General features: G+C 43.2%; 1 long non-coding RNA gene across 1 annotated transcript in view; it reads left to right on the top strand.

Annotated features, from left to right (window-relative positions):
• The window catches only part of LOC138747691 (uncharacterized), a 22,544-nt gene extending 6,366 nt beyond the window's left edge, over positions 1-16,178 (top strand). The window contains exon 2 of the long non-coding RNA XR_011347620.1: positions 15,926-16,178. This is a non-coding gene — a long non-coding RNA (uncharacterized lncRNA). The remainder of the gene's footprint in view (positions 1-15,925) is intronic.
• Positions 16,179-21,530: the final 5,352 nt, after the last annotated feature.

Genomic DNA, 21,530 nt, shown 5'->3' with positions numbered 1-21,530 from the left:
ACTGAACTATTATTCTGTCTGCACCTGGACTATTGCCCTCCATACCTCTCCCATCCACGTACTTATTCAAATTTTTCTTAAATATCAAACTGGAGCCCATATTCACCACTTCAGCCGGCAGCTCATTCTATGTGAAGAATGAAGTCGTTCCCCCTAATGTTCCCATTAACATCTTACTTTATGTGCTTAACCCACTGGAAAAAGATTGCCTGCATTTTCTCTATTAACTCCCCTCATAATTTTGTACACCTCTATCAAATCTCCCCTCTTTTAGGATGAAGTCCTAACCTGTTAAACTTTCCCTGTAACTTAGTTCCTCAAGTCCCAGCAACATTCTGGTAAATCATCTTTTCACTGGGACATTCTCCTGCAAATTAATGACAGGACTCACCAGGTGACCTGCTCTAATGTGCGGCCATTATTCCCTGGGCCTGACCTCAATCAGAGATGATATTCGAGTGGATCCCAGGGAAACCAGTACATGGTTCTACATGATTTAAGAGTTGTCCAAAATATATTGTGTTGAAATACTCACAATACTAAGGTCATATGTGAGAGGAATATTTTAATAATTCCTCAAAAACATTCATATAAAGGATAGCATAACCTTACCACCTACATTTAAGATACTTAGATTCAATTTCCAGGAAGTAGGTACAGTCGAGCTCATGCAGTTCTAATTTAGTAATATGCAAAATACAGTATAATTTCAAAGAACTGAGAGGGATCCTTCTCCCCGTTTCATACTTCTGATCTCTCATAACTAGGCAACAATTACCCTTCTTTATGGGCATATTAAATTTAACCAATTGTCTTCTATAAAGTAAATTATCAAATGTGTTCCATGAGATCATATAAATATGTTTAGGTAGTACATTCTCCATTATTTTATACACTGCATTAAAAAATTCAAATCTAGTTCATCGGACACAATCTATCAATACAGATCAATGCTGGTCTTTTTTGATCAGCTGCATTTTCAAACTGGCCAGTCCTTAAATACAATCACTGGTGATTTTTCTGAAATAAATGTTACTGCATTTACTCATGTAAAAAATCGACCCTCGTCTTTCATCTTGGCCTGGCCATACCCCCACCAGAGCTGGTGACGCTTTGAATGCCGATTTCTCACCTGGTCCCAGCCGCCTGCCCATCGGAGCTCCCGACGCCTCAAATGTGAGCGCACCCCTTGGCCACCCGCCCATGGGAATCCTGACACCTCTGACGATGAAGACGCTGCATTCAAAAGTAGTATCCATATAATAGCCATCCCCAAATATTTAATGTTAAAAAAAATGGCCTACAAAATTCAACCTTTACACGAGTATATATGGTAGGTGTATAGACTATAATTCCTGGATTCTCTCTCAAAAGGGCATCTTTACAAGGACAATATCCCAGTCTGAGGCACTGGTTCCTGAATCCAAACAACTGTGGAAGATCACAGAATAGGTTATACATATCATGTATATATGATAAACCTATCATCTCTGATTTTTTTTTTTTTTATAAACTGATGGATAATACCTTGCCTTGGGGATTTGTAATTATTTATAGTACATCAATAAAAGTTATTTATTGCTTTTATTTTACAAGTCCTTGCCTCTGGTTCAATGTTAGTTTCTTCTCTTTGTCCTGACCTTTTTTATTCATTCTTTGAGATCTGGGCATCACAAGATTGCCCTCAAGAAGCTAATGGTAAGATCAGGGTTAAACAACTGTGGTCATCTTCTTGAAATGCTGTCAGAAGGGCGAGCAGGGTGGGGTTGGGGGCACTGGTTGTGGAAAGGAATTCTGGCATTTACTCGCAAGAACAATGAAGGAACGGTGATATATTTCCAATCAGGATGGTATGTGATTGGGAGGGGATGCAATGGGAGATGGCCTTTGTCTTGGAGAACTTTAACTTTATTGGCCGAGGAGTTTGAGCTTTTGAGGTGCTGATAGAGTAATCAGAGGGCAATTTGTGGCGCGCAGACGGGCGCGCAGACGGGCGCGCAGACGGGCGCGCAGACGGGCGCGCAGACGGGCGCGCAGACGGGCGCGCAGACGGGCGCGCAGACGGGCGCGCAGACGGGCGCGCAGACGGGCGCGCAGACGGGCGCGCAGACGGGCGCGCAGACGGGCGCGCAGACGGGCGCGCAGACGGGCGCGCAGACGGGCGCGCAGACGGGCGCGCAGACGGGCGCGCAGACGGGCGCGCAGACGGGCGCGCAGACGGGCGCGCAGACGGGCGCGCAGACGGGCGCGCAGACGGGCGCGCAGACGGGCGCGCAGAGACAGCTAGCCTGAAATGTTGGCTATGTATCTTTACCTTTGCTATATAAAGTACACTGTCTGACTTGCTGAGTTTCTCCAGCACTGTGTTTTTACTTCAACCACTGTGTGCAGACTTTTGTGCTTTACTTCATTCAAAGATAAATTGCTTCAATATTTGATGAACTAATTCTGAACACAAATAAACACAACTCCCTTGCAGATTCAGACAAACAATCTTGGGAGAGAGTAGGTAACGCCAATTTCAGCGCACATTGATGGTTTGTTATATATCGACTTTCAAGCAATCAAACTAAACAGCTCATGAAGGAATGGAGGTGGCAAATGATTCACTTTCAGCTGAAAGTGATCAGAGAGGAGGGTCATCTTTATAAGATGTACAGTATTGTTGAAAAATGGTATTACACATTATCCCAGTTCAGTATCCAGACAATAATCGTACCAGAACAGAATTCTCCTTAATTATTGCCATCCATGTAATTAGTTATTACAAATGCTGTTTTGTATATCTGGTGAAGTCTTTCCAACATGATAATGATATACCAATCTGTCTGACTTGATGCAAACACTCAGGAGACTACTGTGGAGAAGCCAATAGGCTCTAATTCAAATGAGAACATTGCATATCCCTACTGTTCAGTTGGCCTGCACTGAGTTGCAGGGGGTTGTGGAACAGCCACCTTTAAAGAGGAGCCTGTGGTGAGGGGCCACAGGTAAAACCAGCCAATAGGCATGCTTGACCAGATAATTACACATTACAGTGGTTTACCACACATAGTAAAAAAAGAAAAAAAAAACTGCTCCTTTGCCATGGTAAAATCAAGAGCTCACACTTCTCTTTAAACTTTCATGGTTTCCGGATGCCTGAAAAGGTTTCACAACTGATGCATTTTTTTTGCAGTTAGTCACTGATAAAATTATTTGAACAGGTTTCAAAATTTGTGGTTGCTTTTTGAAAGATTATTGAAGTAAGATGCTGCATTACTTGCCTTACTCAGGCCAAGTAAAATTCCATCGGTAGTTCTGCAGAATACTCAATCCAAAACAAAACCAACTCAAAATTTATCGCAAACCAACCATGGGGCACGAGTTCAAGACTGTCAATATACAACCTGACGAACCATGGTGCAAACACATACAAAATACAGTACATAATCATTACAAGAAAAATTTTAAATAAATATACAGTAAAATCCCTGTTATCTGGAATTCAAGCAATTAGAAACTTCAATCAACCAGCAAAAAAAAAAATTGCAGAAAATAAGTGGATAAAAAAATACAGAAGTTTAAAATTAGGGCGCCTCACCATTAGTTCTTCATTCACGCAAGATGTAATCTCAAGCAACCAGAAAACTTGTGTATATGGCTTATTACCTCTTTCTTGATTCAAGATTCTTTTATTGTCACGTAATAAAACGTAATATTACACAAAATTGCATTTAGTCCGTCTTAAGGCAAATAAAGATTCACCATCAACAGAAATTGCCTGGTGCCCCTTACAGTCAAAGTGAGGCAAAAGAGAGACCCTATAGTGGATTCACCTCCAGCACTTCTGTTGGCTCTGTACTAATATGTTTTCCTCCATTGTATAGACCCTATCAGTTACTGTATATATGAAGCTGGCCTGTCCACTTACGACTCATCCCTTAAGTCTCCTCCCCATTTGCCCTGGCCATAAAGGCCATGTTATTTCCCCCTTTCCAGCAGTCCTGTACCTGAATCCAGACCAGCCAAAGTCTTGTGTGCACTAAAGCCTATTGTTCCTGCAGGCTATGATTCTGTGGTTATTGAGAGAGCCTATCAGCCTCCACAGCCACACGGACTTCAGTCCAAACCAACAGCAAGCTGAGCTCCAGATCCAAACCTCCGACATGATCAGGAAGCCTCCAGCGCCACAGGAACCCCTCCTGCCCTCGGCACCCTCTCACATCCCGATTCCGATACTTAGTACTCCCTTCAGCCAGTCCACGGCCTGGTGTGAGTCCTTTGACTGAGAGTCACCAGGAGTCTGCAGCTTGTGCGAGTTCCTCAACTCCCGTTGCCATGGCCTGTGTTTTGTTCAGCGACAGAGCCCCTCACTGGTCCGCCGTTATGGTCACCATCCACTAAGGTCAGCTCCTCTACCTCTCAAACAGGAGGGTATTCTCACTTGTGCCCTGCGCCTGTCCTCTGCTTCCTGGGAGTCTGTAACCCCTCAAGGCCGCTGCCAACACAGGTGCCACCATCTTAGACCCAAACTCGCAGGATTTTAAAATAAACCACTGTCAGTTCCTTTAGCAGGCCTTTTAAAGTCTGTGTGGAGCTGTCAGTAGTAGCATTGGGCTGTAGAACTGTGCAGAGGAGCACTGTGTCTCCACTCCCTGCTCTCCGTGGGTCTACACGAGTGGCAGTACAGGCATTGCAGCAGCTCCACCAATTTTATTTCAGAGGCCTGAGGGGGCCTGTGATACTTGATATCAAGCCCAAATATTTAGGAAATGTGTCTCAAAATTATTTTCTTGTTTCAAGTGATATTGTTCAGACCTTGGATTTTTGGAACTAAAGTCACTTGATACTGGTTTCTATTGCACATTTGCCAATAATATTTAAAATCAAATTTAAGTTTAGACATACAACTCGGTACCAGGCCATTTCGGCCCATGAGTTCATGCTATCCATTAACCTACACACCCTGTTTTTTGAATGGTGGGAGGAAATCAGAGCCCCCAGAGAGAACCCACGCAGACACGGAGAGAACATACAAACTCCTTACAGACTGCGCAGGATTTGAACCTCCAGTCCTATCTTTGGCATTGTAAAGGTGTTGTGCTAACCCAATGGTTCTCAACCTTTTCCTTTCCACTCGCATACCACTTTAAGTAATCCCAATGCCATCGGTGCTCTGTGATTAGTAAGGGATTGCTTAAGCTGGTATGTGAAGGTTGGGAAGGGAAGGTTGAGAACCACTGCTCGAGACCCAATTGCAACTGAAATACTTTGCTTGAGAAAAATGGTCATTGGCCCATTTCCTTTGGAGTTATGAAACCGTGCACATAACGAGTCAATTAGGTACGATTAAAACAGTAGTTTTCAAATTTTTAATTCCACTCACATACCATCTTAAGCAATCCCTTACTAATCACAAAACACCTATGGCATAGGGAATGCTTAAAGTGGTATATGAGTGGAATGAAAAAGGTTGAGCTAACCTCTCGCCAACTGTGCTTCTTCATGACCACGTGGTTGTCTCTTAGTGAATTTTGTTGAATGTCCCAGGACCTACTTGTGCTGCATCTGCTTCGTGAAAAGACATCAGTAGAACCGCAAACAGTTGAGGAAGCCCAACGATACCTCACCTATTTGTTCAAGGCACAATGAGCCCAGATGTACAATCCATCCCTGAAAGGGCCACTCTCGATGCTGCTCGACCTGCTGACTGTCTCTGGCACTTGAACCTATTTGAATCCTGGTTTGCTGGGCCATTTCAAAGCTAATGTCTGGAGTTTATGTATAGGGCAGATCTCGGAAGGATTTTTGTTACCCTCAGGTATACTGCTATTTCGCTTGCGGATGATGGCTTCTCATGCCAGGTGTATTTAATTACTTGAATTTAAATTTCCCAGCTGCTGTGTGGGATTTCAGTGATCCAGATCTTTAAATTCTGGGGCAGAAACTGTTCCACTCTATCTTATTTACTATATAGCTATTTCCAGACTGTCATCATTCTGATGAAGTTAAAAGGAGGGTTATCTTCCCTCTCAGATGGACAAAAAGCCTCGAGATAATTTGAGCAACAGATGCATCCCTTTGGTATCTTGGTCAACATTTCTCTCTCAGCCAATAAATAGAGATTACCGACCGGAAACGTGTGTCAGGGAGGAAATATTTCACTTATCCATTAATCCCTACCCTGAACATCACTGTTAACCCTCCATCCTTTCGAAGCTCACCTTCATGGAGTCATGTATTGCATGGCTTGTTTGTAGGGCTTTATGCACTCGAATTACAACTGTGAAAAAAAACACTTCAAAATGTTTCTAATTGGCCAAGTGCTCTGGGACATTGAGACCACGAACACTTTGATGTTAGCTCTCCTTTCATGCACAGAACATTGGGAAACCTTTACAAATTTTATTCACTTACAATGGGGAAACTATTCCCTCTTATTTTTATATTTTAACTTTAACCGATTTATCTTCTAACTTATCAAACTTCAAGGATCTTCAAACTGCTTAATTTTATTGCAGCTGATCTTTCACTTTTACTTCTGCTCCTTTTGTTAATTAAAACTTGCCAAATTTAATCTTCGTAAAACAGCTGCAATTTTTAAATTGCAGATTTATATCAGCTGTCTAGTAGGCCAAAACAATTTAAAAATAGACTGTTATTATAACATTTCTGCAATCTGATGGATATCTAGAATTATTCTGTGGTGGAAAATAGCATTTTAAATATATATATATTTTTAAATTTAGACATACATCATAGTATCAGGCCTTTTGAACCCACGAGCCTGTGCCACCCAATTACACTTAATTAACTTGCAACCCCAGTAACTTTTGATGATGATAGGAAACTGGGGCCCCTGGGAAAAACCCATGCAGACATGGGGAGAACGTACAAACTCCTTATAGACAGCACAGGATTTAAATCCTGCTCCCAATCACTGGAACTAACAGCATTTTGCTAGCTGTGCCACCCTTTTGGATCAGTAGAAAAAAAACATATTGAAATAAAGACAGCATAAAGAACGAGACCCCTGAGGGTAAAGCCTTCCAAAAGGTAGTGGACACAGCCCAGGACATCACTATTGAGTACATCTACAAGAAACACTGCTGTCTGTGGGCAGCATTAATCCTGCTGCAGAAATGAGCTTGCTGACCACTGGGAAGTGTGTCAGGGCTTAAAGAACAATTACCACAGTAGTTATAAAAGGTTGCTCTTGTGTCTTGGTGTGAGCTTGCAGGCGCCTCAGAAAAACAACCAACTGAAAAACCTCACAAAGATTAGCGTATACAGAGCCGTGGTCATACCCACACTCCTGTTCGGCTCTGAATCATGGGTCCTTTACCGGCATCACCTACGGCTCCTAGAACGCTTCCACCAGCATTGTCTCCGCTCCATCCTCAACATTCTTGGGAGCGACTTCATCTCCAACATCGAAGTAATCGAGATGGCAGAGGCCGACAGCATCGAATCCACGCTGCTGAAGATCAAACTGCACTGGGTAGGTCACGTCTCCAGAATGGGGACCATCGCCTTCCCAAGATAGTGTTATATGGCGAGCTCTCCACTGGCCACCGAGACAAAGGTGCACCAAAGAAGAGGTACAAGGACTGCCTAAAGAAACCTCTTGGTGCCTGCCATATTGACCATCACCAGTGGGCTGATATCACCTCAAACCGGGCATCTTGATGCCTCACAGTTCGGCGGGCAGCAACCTCCTTTGAAGAAGACCGCAGAGCCCACCTCACTGACAAAAGACAAAGGAGGAAAAACCCAACCCACCAATTTTCCCTTGCAACCGCTGCAACCGTGTCTGCCTGTCCCGCATCGGACTTGTCAGCCACAAGCGAGCCTGCAGCTGACGTGGACATTACCCCTCCATAAATCTTCGTCCGCGAAGCCAAGCCAAAGAAGAAAATAAAAGGTAAAGGAAAATGGTCAAGGGGAACATTGGCTGAAACCTCCATGTGCATCTGAGCACATCCCCAGACGATGGACTGGTCTGACAGACTCCCATTAGTTAAATGGTCCCAAGCCTCTGTGAGGTACGGGCTCATCAAGGGACGAGCCATTGTGGAACCATGCACTGAGTTGCAAGGCACAGAAAGCCAGATCAACAGTGTTGATCAACAGTGCTCATTGGCAAAATAAGAGGGAGATAAAGTGGGTCTGGCAGAGACTACACACCAGATGTGGCTACTTTGTTGGAACTCTTAAATTTGCATCTCTTAGCCAACACAAAATATCTGTCAATAATTAAAAACGGTTGCCGTGTCATTAGATGTGCCAAGTTTTGATAATTCCTGCCTGCAAAACCCCAGGTTTATTTCTTGATTCACATTAAATGATCTCTAACCTGATCTGTCGAGTGAAAAATGGTATATGCTCTGACGAATAAAAATGTGTGCAGTTGGGTTGCCATATTTGTTTTAGGGATTAATATAGGGCAAGGTATCATAATTCATCCCTTCCACAGAGACTTTCTCGGTTCACCTGGGATTGCCAATGGTGCTGTGGTAAAAGAGGGTACTATTATTAACTCAGGGATGACACTGGATAATATAACTCTGCCCAAGGCCAGAAGAGTTTTTATTTGGACAGGCCTCACTTTATTAAGGTCCAACAAGATGTTTCCCATTTTGCTTGCTTGAAGCAAAGTAGAAATAGCTGCTAGCAGTTATCGTCTGGAGAAGGAGTCAACCAAGTGAATGTTGGAAGAACAGAAAGAAAATCAAATTTATGGAAGCTGGTCCCAGTGGGCTCTTGGTCCCAAATTGATCAAAAACTAGCAAAGAAATGCAAGTGTTGGAAGTTGTCCAAAAGCACACAAATATGAGAGTACTCAGTATAACAGTTGTTACTTGAAGAAGAAATAGATCAATCAATGTGTGTAATTGTCCCCCTTCCCTTACTCGCACTGAAGATCATCTTTGTGCCACCCAACTCTCATTCTTTGCCCTTACACTGAATCTCTTCCCCACAAACACCAAACTCTGCACTTCTATTTTATTTGCATTATACTTAAGTATAGGTTGACTTGCCTGGATAGCGTGCAATAAAAAATTGAATTTAATCTCATGCCAAGGAGTGCTGAGCTGGCTAAGTTTCAACTGTGGCACAAAGAGGTTGGAAGGAACCAGATGGCTGCAGACATATCAGATATAACGAAGTTGCAGTAGTAAGCCTCTTCACACCTCTTCCACCATGGCTAAATTCCCATCAGCCCATGATTACCTTTCACCCTTGCTTATCACCTTAAAAATATTCAAAGGCTCCACGGCCACCAACCTTTGAGATACACAGGCTCACATCCCTCTGAGAGCACCAGAGAAAAGTAATCACCTCTCTCTTAACAGGCGACCTTTTCTTTCTAAATGGTGATCCTTATTCTTCGATTCAAAAGGAAACGGTTTCTACACAGGCACCTCTTCTGAATTTATGTGTTACAATCAAGTCCCGTCTGACTCTTTAAAACAACAGTGGATACAACCTAGGTGGTCCAATCTTTCCTACAGGGCATCTCACTCATTTCACGTATTAAACATTCATGAAGTTGATTTAAATCCATTAATATCTTTTCATGGATTGGGAAATCAAAACTGCACACAATGCTCCAGATGTGATCTCAATACTGCACTATATAAATTAATCATAACATCTCTACTTTTGGATTAAAAAAAAGCTCACGCTCTGTGAGCTTTCCTCATGACATTGTGCACCTGCGCACAAGTCCATTGAACACCAGGGTCCCTTGGCAGTTCTCTACTCTCACCATTTGGAAATATACACGTCTTCTTTTGTTTTTCCTGCCAGAGAGAACAATTCCACATTATACTCACAGCACGCTGCAGATATTGCAGCTCTTTGTGCAATTCTTGAGAGAGCTATGATCTAAGATCATCAGGGTTTTGCAAGGAAAGCCTAGCCAGGATTTAGCAATAGGACAGAGACACAAGTTCACTGGCAACTGGTGAATTTAAATTCAGGTGATGAACATCTGGAATGAAACGCTAATAATGGAAAGGATGACATAATGATTGTTAACCATTCTTTCCTTCGGGCTATTGACTCCGCTATTTTCAAACACTACAAACAAAATGGCAGATTTTCAAGGTTGTGCCTCTAAGTTCTCCTGGGACAGGTAGGATGTGCAATAAATGTTGGCCACACCATGTGGAACAGAGTCAGTAAGATAGTAAGGGGTTTGAGGGACCCTTCACCCAGGCATGGCAGGTGAACATGAAACATACCATCAAGGGCTAGAGATGGGGATGAAGCAACCTCTAAGACAGGGGTGTCAAACTCAAATTCAGAGGGCCAAAATTAAAAAGTTGGATTAAGTCGTGGGCCAAACTATATATTTATTGAAAATTTTCAACAACATCTGCATGTTTTCTCTTCTTTCAACATATGTAATGTTAAACTTTTTCTTATTAAAATAAATGTTTAATAATAGTTTTGGTTAAACTCTTTCCAGAAGAAGCATTAATAAATGAGAAATAAAATATTCAATAAATAATATTTCTCTATAGCCTTTAAACTCCTTTTAAATGTATTTTTTTCACAAGCCAACAAGTCAAAAAAATAACAACTTGCTTCAATGAAAATCCAATCTTTCAACTATGAACAGTCCAAAGTGAACCAAAGAAAATATTAATCCAAGCTTCGCTTGCTCCACTGTGATTTACTCTGATGCACCTGGGTCTAAACCAGATACTTGGCATCTCTTTTTAGATGCCAGTTCATCAAACTCTGGGGTCAGAGTTTGCCTCCCACCTGTCTTGAAAGGTCCTGTTTTCTGTCTTTCGTTTGGCCATTTTTCGTAAGGGGTTTATGACATGCGAGTTAGGCGACAGGTCGCAGATACTAATAAAAGTAAAGAGAGGAGGTGGGGGCGATTAGCGGGCTGAGGGGCTGGCGCCAACGCATTTGCAAAGCATTCTGGGATTTGTAGTATTAGCTGTGCATGCGCTAGACTGGCACGGCGGCCAGCGGGCCAGCTCTAATACATATTTGATATGATCTTGCGGGCCAAATATAATTATATCACGGGCCAAATTTGGCCCGCGAGCCTGAGTTTGACATGTGTGCTCCAAGAGATATGAAAAGAAGAGAATCCTTTTAATGAAAAGGGGACTTTAATAGGAATCAAATGGCTTGATTTCACATCGTGAAACTTTTTAGTAAGCTTGAGAGTATCACTCTTTCATCAGATCATCACTGCTCACTGGCATCTCCCTCCCTCCCCCCCCCCCCCCCACCCAACGTGATCTACTGGGATCGTTGTCCAAAGGGGGCACACAAAGTCGTTAAGGGTCCCTGCCACCCTGCACACAGCATCTTTCAGCTGCTCCCGACGGGAAAGCTAGCACCACCAGGGTGACAAACAGCTTCTTCCCACGGGCAGTGAGAATGGTGAACGACTAAAGGATGTGCTCACACTGACCATCCAAGACTCTCATATTTACTAAATAATATTTATTTATATTTGTCCTGCACATGTATTATTTGTCTGGTTGTGTGCCTGAGTGTTTTGGTCAGAGGACTCGAGAACACTACTTTGTCAGGTTGAACTTGTGCAATCAGATGATAATAAACTTGATAATGGAATAGACCATGGTCTTGGTGAGAGCATTTTTCAACTGACTGCACTAACTGTAGCCTTGGAATGCCCCTTATGACTGTGGGCACAGAAAGTTTGTGTGGTTATCAAGGGTATAGACGGAGTAAATGCAAGAAGGCTTTTTCCACCGAGGTTGGGTGAGGCAAGTGGACATGTATGGGTGAGAGGTGAAATGTTTGAAGGGAATATTTGTGAGAACTTCTTCACACTGAGAGCGGCGAGTGTGAAACAAGCCACCAGCTGAAGCTGTGGTGAATGTGGCCTCGATTTCGACATTTACAAAAGGTACTTGGCTGGGTGGGATTATGGACGGCTATGGCCTAGGTGCATTTCAATGGGACTAGGAAGAATAATCGTCTGTGATGAGTTTTCTATGGTTTTACAGAAACACTTAAAATCATGTACTTTGTTCCTTTTGTTTGAAAGGTGTCAAAAGCTCGGCATTGCCTCGCAGTTCGAGTGCATCTACAAGAGTGTAAAGGTGACCATGGGAGTAGATTGTAGCTCTCTTGGCCCTCTGATGCCAATTCGGCTGAATGGATCTTGTATGGGGAGTGTTGGTTGGGCTCGGCTGTGTAAGGAGAATGGCACATGGCTGAACTCGGGTTAGCATTCGGGGGAATGCAGGTGGAGTGATTTTTTTTGGACATACAGGCCATTCCAGTCCACGAGCCCTTGCTGCCAAATTACACCCAAACTCCCATACATTTTGAAGGGTAGGAGGAAACCAGAGCAATTGGAGGAAACCCATGCAGACACAGAACGTACAAACTCCTTACAGAAAGCGCCAGATTCAAACCCAGGTCATTGGTGCAGTAACAGTGTTGCGCTAACTGCTACACTAGCTGTGCCAGTTAGCGTGGGAGGGGATGGTATGCTGGGAGATCTTTGCATGGTGTGGTGGGGGGGGGGGGGGTGGACAGGAATGATATTTTACTCAGAGAGGAGGTTGATGACCAATTGACTTATCCCTCAAGAACATTTCAATGGGAAAGCCTAGGTATCCTGGGCTTGGCCCAATGATGCTCTTCCCAGACAACCAGGACCCCTAGCAATATTTCATCAAAAGCTTTCCATGGGCAACAATTGCATCTCACTCATGTGGGCTTCCTGGTTAGAGTGAATACTTTAAAAAAAAATCTATATTTATATTTTCCCACAAGCTTGTACAGCCATATATATTGTTAGTACCGTCCTGGCAGCTCGTATTCAAATTTACATACCTCCACTCTCATTATTGACTACTTACACCAGCTCGCATTGTTTCCAGTTCCCCGCCCCCGCCCCCGCCCCCGCCCCCGCCCCCGCCCCCGCCCCCGTCCACATTTAACACAGGACAGCTCATTCAGACTTCGACCAAAGACAGAAAACTTTACACCAGGATAATAAATAATAATTAGGGAACAGGGATCGTTGCTGTTTGGCGGGCGATTGATGGGCTGATATATATTGCTGTCTTTCTTTGATCAGGATTAGTGCGAGGAAGAGGACACCATGGCAGGGAATGGGGGAAATCAATCACCGCCATATGCATATGTAGTGCATGTACAGCTGCCAAATCCTTTTGAAAAAGTGTTATATTGGTTTCTCAAATTACAAGTTACTTTCTCCAGGGGAACACAGCTCTGCACTTCCACATTTCATTGTTCGATACGAAGACTAGAGTCAGACTTCCAGGTCGCACTACTAGGCCACTGCCAAAGCGATTAACACAAATTGGATTTGAAATTTGGACAGCTTCATCGTAAGCCTTATGTCCATTATGTTTCCCAACAGGAACAACTCTGGGTCCTGTGGGAATCGTTTACCTATGATTTTCTCTAGGACTTGGCCTAGTTCTTCCCAAAAGGGCCTCACCTTAGCACATGACCAGATTGCATGCACAAACATCCCAGTCGCCATGCCGCATCTGAAGCATTAGTCCGAGAGTTCTGGTTTTGACCTGTTTATTTTCTGCGGCGTTAGATAAAGCTGGTGCAAGAAATTATATTGCACCATCCTGCACCTTGCACTGATGACCGTGGTCATGCTGTCCTGTCATAAGTCAGACCAGCATCCCTCATCAATTGCAATACCCAAGTCCGACTCCCATCTTTCTCTCGATCTATGGAGGCCTGGTTTGGGACCATATGACTGGAGGAGGAAATACATTGCAGAAATGAATTTCTTTCCACTCCCCCTTCGAATCATGGTCTCTATGGTACTGCGCCAAGGTAGGGCCATACTTGGACCCAATACTAAGCTGTAAAAAAGATCTTATTTGAAGATAGTTGTGGAATGTCTGATTTGGAAAATCATATTTATTTTTGAGTTGCTCAAATGACATTAATTGCCCCTGCTCGTAATAGTCCTCTATGCACCTGATGCCATTATGGCACCAGGTGTCCAGGATTTGAAAGAGTTCTGGTTTTTTAGGAGTCAGGGGCATTTCTGGGGACAAATATTTGATGTTCAAATATTGTTAATTTTGTTCTAGATATTAATCACTCATTTTAATGTGGGGTTGCCCTTTTTTCCTGACAGCAATTTAGTGTCCCATTTATAAGTAAAATCCTCTGCCATCCTTTCACCCACCAGGTGCAGATTATTTTGTGCCCAGGATGGTACACCTCCTCCCTGGAAGAGAGGGGCAATGTATCTCAATTGAACTGCCCAATAATATTTTTTAAAGTCTGGCATCCTCAATCTGCCTAATTGATGGCAACTTGAATAATTTATACATAAATTACACCCCCTTGCTGGAAAGAATCGAGGAGGGTTTAATAGGTGGATGTCCCTGCCCATAACATTAGTGGACAGGGTTAACAGCATCAAAATGAATGTGTTGCCAAGATTCCAGTATCTTTTCCAGACATTGCCTGTGGTGTTACCCCGGGGTTTCTTCAAACAGCTGCTCCACAATTGGGAGGAGTGGCAAAGGCGGCTGACAGAATACTTGCTGGGCGACTGAGTGTAAAAGCCAGAAAGTGATGTTGCAGCTGTATAAAACTTTGGTTAGGCCACATGTGTGCTATTCCCATCTCTTCAATACAGGAAGGATGCAGAGCTTTAGAGATAGTGCACTAGACAGTCACTAAGCTGTTACCGGGATTAGAGAGGTTTACTTGTGAGGAGAGGTTGGACGAACTTCACTCTGGAGTGTTAGAATCTGAAGGGTGACCTGATAAATAAATAGAATTAAGAGAAATAGAAGAAAGATTAGAGGGTATGGAGTTTAGGGGAAGTATGAAAGAATTTTGCGGGTCTTTTCTTTTCACTCGCAGTGGCTAGTGCATGCAACACACTTCAAGTGGAAAGTGGATCCTTCAATGTATGAGAAGTATAAATAGCATCACCAAAGGATGGATTTTATGTTAAAAACAGATGTGAATGAACAGAAAATATAGGAAACAGTAACCTCTGTATGTCACTTCATGACTCACTTTCCTGAAGGACACGAAGAGACATACATATTCCCGTTCATAAAACAACCCAACTTTTCTTGCTAAACGTTCTTCTCAATTTACATTCTTGCAGCAGACAACTGTCTAACCTTATTTGTGTGAACCAGTCATTTTTGATTTTGCAATGACAATTGCATTTTTCCAGAGTGGGACCAGATCGCTGGTGCTGTCAAGGCATTACACTAACCATTTTCAGCTCCACACGATCACAGCCTTCATCACATTAGCGTCAATGACTTTCTTGCAACTGAATAAAGCCTGGCCTCTTGAGGTGTTGTTGTGTCTGTGCACATTACCAAGGAGAGAACAAACTGAGGACAGAAAAAAGAAATTCAAAGATGGTCTAAAAGCATCCCTAAATAGTTTCTACATTGACACTGGCAGTAACGAGCATTGATCACCTTCTCTGGCATATCGGCAAAAAAAAAAAATGGTGCCTTTTCTCCTGAGGAGGCGAGAATGGAGGAAGCAAAGCAGAGAATCCAGAAGACCAAAAACCACTGAGGCTGTACCATCCATACCCCTCCGCATTCATAGAGCCACCACCCTTCCCCAGTCAATTCTCACCTTTTCTCTCCTGTTCTTCTATCCAAGACGCATGGATTGGTAGAATTTAAAATTGCTTCTAGTGTGTCGATGAGTGGCAGGATATGGGGGAAGTTGGTAAAAATATGAGCAGAAGGTACCAAACACAGCCATCCATTATGATGAGAATTCTTCTGTCAATAGCAGTGGAGGTCTTCCTTGGCCTACCAGTCCTTTTGTAATTACTGAGCTCACCAGTACATTCTTTCTTCTTAATGATCTTCCAAAGTGTTGATTTTGGTAATCCCAAGGTTTGGGCAATTTCTCTCACCGTTTTATTCTTGTTTTTCAGCCTCATAACGGTTTCTTTGGCACAAACTCTGGTCCTCGTGTTGATCAATAGCAACCACAGAAGCCAAAGGTGATCAAAAGCAAGCCTAATCCCTGCACCAATTAAGCAATTGAACAAGCCTGAGTAATCACAAACACCTGTGAAGCTCAAGTCCAAAACATTATGGTGCCCTTAAATGAGGGGACTATTTATACAAAGTGTTGTAATTTCTACAAGATTAAAACAAAATGTATGCAAATATCCTTGAATGAAATCTGGAATGTGCTCTTTAATTACGTGTGAATTGTTTAATTACAAATATAAAACTGTGGAGCACAGGAAATAGAGGAAAAAGTGTCTTTGTCCCAAACATTATGGAGAGCGCTGTGTATCTCCTCCAAACATGAATGTTACTGAATGTGAAAGAATGCAAGAAATAGCAAGTTAGATTCATAACGTCTCATTGATCCATTCAGAACCCATCCATCCCAAATTGAATACATTGGGTTGGATCTTTTGCACTTGAATCTTCACTTCCCTGAAATGGGCACAAGAGGCGTGACTCACTTTCGTTCCTTACTGAAGTCTGGAAGTGGTGTTTATGTAATGTAGCACACTGCTGTGTCCCATCCTGACAATAACCCAGCAACCTTTGTTAGCTGAGCAAACCTTCAATCAACTTAAAGTCTGACATTCAGAGACAAACTCATTAATATGAGTTCATCATTTAAAAAAACCCGAAAGTGAATTGTACAAAATTGCCTCATTACACTCTATCTAAATAATTAGAAACTTTAAGCTGAAGCAAGCTCATGTTAAATTTAACTTTCCCTTTCCCCACAATTGTACAAGCCTAGAATCCCTATGAGTGGAGTTAGAATGCATCACAGGTTAAACCTGGCATTTAATGATGGCCAATCCCAGCAAAAATGGACCCTACTGCTAGGGTCCATTTGGAGTCCATTAATGGATTATGTTGGATATATCGCCATCCGTCGCTGCACGTTTGAAAGAACAAACCTATCCGAACTGACTGCAAAAGCTGGTATAATCTAGCCCATTGAACACACATCTCAATTTGTTGACTTGTTGTTCAGGATGGGGGGGTGGTGATGGGAAGAGAGGGGCGGTGGTAATGGGAAGAGAGGGGCTGGGAACCTGTTTATCACTCCCTGGGGAATGCATGAGGGAGGGAAACAAAGTGTAGAGTTCAAGGGAGTGAGTTGCAAAGCTTAGTGTCTCAGGTAACAACACTACATTTGGGGAGAAAGCAAGGAATGAATCAGGTGTCCAAGGAGGCACCCAGAATGGCTCGGCGGGGGGCGGGGGGGGGTCACAAAGATTCATAGGTGGCTGTTAAAGGGTAAAAAGGGAACAAGTTTGGACATCACTTCTGTCCACGTGAATGTGAACAACATTATTCCAGATGAATTCTCTTGTCAACAATTCTAGCAATAATTTAATTACATGCACCTTCTCTGGAAGCAGACCAGGAAGGCCAAGAATGTCTTCATTTGTACATAGGAACTCAGAATAAATTACATCTCACACAGATATACCACAATAGGCTAGGGTAAATAATGCAAGTGTATGACCCATGCATTGCTACATAAATCTATTGGAAGTTAGAAACTGAGAGAGGCCCAATAAACTGGGGAACACAAACAGTGGCCATTTTTGTTATTAACACAGCATCAATTTATAATGGCCTCTGGGTGAACCAGTGGATGGGGGAACCTACTCTGCCTCACCTCAGAGGTAATAGCATTTGTCAGCTTTTCTTAATAAATGGAGTGTTTAAGGTGGAGACCCTGTTAACTTCAAATCAAAAGTCATTTATCTGAATGTCAGCACCTCAGCCTGAAGTTTGCCAAGAGGTGCAATTGGCTGAAAGACAGACGAACGACTGGGAGAAGCAAATACCGAAGGAGAAAGTGATTTACACATGAACATTGAGCATTAAGAGTGTTTCGTTGTGGAAGATTAATAAACACTCAGTAAAAAATTCAAAGCAAAATGTTACGAAAAGCATCATGTCTTGGAAATAGATAAAAAAGAAACTGATTGATGCATTTAAACATATTAAAACACCCATCTCCCCTCCTCTCCCTCTCCTTCCTCTCTCCCTTTCCTCTCACTCTCTTCCTTCCTTCTCCTCTCCCCATTCTCCCTCTCCCCACCTTCTTCCTTTCCCCCTTTCTCCTCTCCTCTCCCCTTTCTCCACCTCCCTCCCAACTCTCGCCTTTTCCCCTCCCTCCCCTCCTCTTCCCTTCTGCCTCTCCCTCTCTCCCCTTCCCTCCCCTCTTCTCCTTCCTCTCTCCCCATTTCTCCCCTCCTCTTCCCTTATACCCCTCTCTCTCCCTCTCCCCTTCCCTCCCCTCCTCCTCCCTCTCTCCCCATTTCTCACCTCCTCTTCACTTCTACCCCTTTCTCCTTCCCCCCTCTCTTCCCCTCCCTCTCCTGCTTTTGCTCTCTGCCCTCCCTCCTCTTCTCTCCCTCCCTCCCGTCACGTCTCTCCCCACCCTATCATCCTGATAACCAAGTTGTTCTACTTCTATTCCCATGCTTGGGGTTTCAAAAACAAGAGGGCATAGAAAGGATGGACTTTTAGTGGGGATTTCACACAGACACTGGAACCAACTGCTGGAGGAAGTGCTATCACCATGTTTAACCCACTTAGAAAGGCCATTACTATGTTTAAGCCACCTAGAAAGGCCATCACATGTTTAAGCCATTTAGAAAGGCACTTAAATAGGTGAGGCCTGGAAGGTTACAGACCTATTGTGGGCAAATGGGATTTGTGTTGATGGGCAAAAATTTTAACAAAGAAATGGTAGATCTAGGGATCTGTTTCTGTGCTGCATGACTCGATGATTCCTTGCTTTAGGAATCTTTCAAATCCCTAATTTCTCAAGGACCTCAATTTAAGAGACTCTTAGACAGGCACATGGATGAAGGAAAAATTGAGGGTTATGGGATAGGGTGGGTTTAGTACTAGGGATATATAGGTCAGCACACATTGAGAGTTGAATGGCTTGTAGTGTTCTATTTCTGGTAGATTTTCACCTTGGCCAGCTCTCTACCCTCTCACATTTTGGGTGTCCTTAAAGAAAGGATAATCCAGCTTCACAATTATTTTGCTGACATCAGATTTGGTATTGTTGCTAACATTAGCACACATTTAATGACCAGGAATGTGTGCAATCCAATTTCTAGGCACATCAGGTTAGGTTAAGCTAGCTGTTAGCTTCTGGGTCATAGATCTTGGGTCTGAGAAATGGAACTGTCACTGGGTTGAGACCTTGGAAGTTGTTTGCATGTGTATTGGCAGCTGGTTCAGGCTTAGGTAACCAGGCCATAGTAAATCACACTGACGTATTTAGTTTGCGGTGATTTATTTCACCAATTGTGGAATGCTTGAGGGCAGCTACTCACTAACGGTACCAGAACAAGACGTCAGGATCTAGACAATTAAAATTCCCAGAAATTTGACAACATTCCCTATGGTTATTCTGAGTTACAAAGATCAGGAGAACCGAGGTAGATGTTTCACAAGAGAGGATTATAAATTAAAATAAAACCCAAGGGCTTGATGAAGGGAACGTTGGCTATGTACCTTTCTTTGCTATATAAAGTACACTGACCCGCTGAGTTTCTCCAGCGTTGTGTCTTTACTTCAACTACAGTGCTTTTAAACACATTTAAACTCCCTCTCTCCCCTTTTCACTTAGGAGAGAAGGAAGGGAGAGAGTGAGGGGAAGGGGGAAAAGAGGGGTAGAGGAGGTAAGAGGGGAGAGAGGGGGTTTTAATATGTTTAAATGCTCCAATCGTGTTTTATTGGAGGATTATAAATTGTCATTGTTTGAAATGTTTACTGATATTTGAGTTGTAAAGGTTTGAATGCTTTCTTGAAAATGTCTCTGCTGTGCTAACGTTTTACAATTTTTAGAAAAATGAAAAGAGTGGCAGAGGAAATAATTGGACAGATTTGTGGAGTGCCATCTTTAACACAAGCTTCTAATGTAGTTAATCCACTTGCAACATTGGATGCAGCCATTTACAGTAAGATAAAACTATGGGTGAACCTTCTGCAAGAGCTGCCATGGGTGGAAGCAGATACTGTTTATTGGAAACCAGGTATCGGAGCTGGGATTCAAGAGGGTGCTGAGGGCAAGAAGGCCTCCCAAAGGGACTCAGGCACTGAAGGCTTCCTGATCAGATTGGATGTTTGGATCTGGAAGCTCGTGCTGCCAACGGCTCGAACAGAAGTCTGGAGGTGAATCCACGGACATTCACAATGACTCTGAAGGGACTCTCTTTTGTATCTCTTATTCTATTGTCGGGCAATGCTCATGGCAAGTATTACGGCAGGCAAAAGTTGCAGTATATCATGTACATTACATTTTTATGTATTATTACATATCGGTGTCGGAGCTGCGTAATTGCTCAGCAAAAGGAGGTGTAAGGAACTCCTTCTGTCCGATAGCCTACAGGTCAACCTTAAGCAAGGTGCTGTACCTGTTTAGCTTCCCAGTCAGGGTCACATGAAGCCATGGATGGCAGATGGTGGATGGATTTTTACAAGCAGATTCTACAAATTGGAATTTATGGTTGTAAAACTAAAAATGTTGGGCAGATGAATCTGCTGATCAATGGAAACTGCAACTGAAGAAGACAACGGGAAACCACTTTTCCCTTGTATAATCATGAACTCAACATCGACTACGGTCTCAGCTCAAGGATGGAGCCTTCACCGAAGGAGAACAGGGGAGGCAACATCTACAACTCTGCCGGTCTCGTAGTATCCAGGTGGACTGGGAGTAAAGATATATTACCGACATTTCGGGCCTGAGCCCTTCCTCAAGGTAAGGAGGTCATATCCTGTGGTGGCCCTGGCTATTTTGCATTGCTGGACATTCAAATTACTAAACCAGTCTGTGATGTTTCCAGTCAGTACACTTATCACAGTGCACCCACAGAAGTTTGATAAGAGTATTTGATAGCGTGCCAAACCTCCTCAGACTTACAGAGGCCTTGATGTGCCTTCTACACAGTTGATTCTGGAGAAGTCTTCAGATATATGGACTCTCAGGAATACGGAAGAAGGACTCATTCTCAGGCCCGAAATGTCGGTAATATATCTTTACTTCCTACGGATGCTTGCAAGACCAGCTAAGATCCTGCAGCATTTCCTACGATTTACAACACCTGCAGACCTCTGTATTTCACTCCTTGGATCATCTGTTTCCTCAAGCTGAGAGATTTGGAATGAGCATCAGACCGGGGATGTGGGAAGAATAAAGTGAGATAAGTCGAGGGACAGTATAAATGGGTGCTTGGTGAAATCAATGGACTGAAGGGCCTTGTCCCAGGCTGTACGATTCGATAACTCCTGGAGAATTTTTTTTTTCCCAACCTTCTTTAACTCAGACATTGGGATTGTTCAAGCCTGGATGAGATAGGTATATGGACACAGAATCAGGGAACTTAGAGATCCGATGGGAAAGTGTGGCACGGTTAGGGTGGCGGCTAGCTGAATGCTATTACAATGCCAGTGACCCAGGTTCGAATCTGGCATTATCTGTAAGGAGTTTGTACATTCTCCCTGTGTCTGCATGGGTTTCCT

This window comes from Narcine bancroftii, chromosome 12 (assembly GCF_036971445.1).
Source record: "Narcine bancroftii isolate sNarBan1 chromosome 12, sNarBan1.hap1, whole genome shotgun sequence".
Classification (NCBI taxonomy): domain Eukaryota; kingdom Metazoa; phylum Chordata; class Chondrichthyes; order Torpediniformes; family Narcinidae; genus Narcine; species Narcine bancroftii.
The sequence above is the reverse complement of the archived record's forward strand: the minus strand, read 5'-3'. Positions and strand labels throughout refer to the sequence as shown.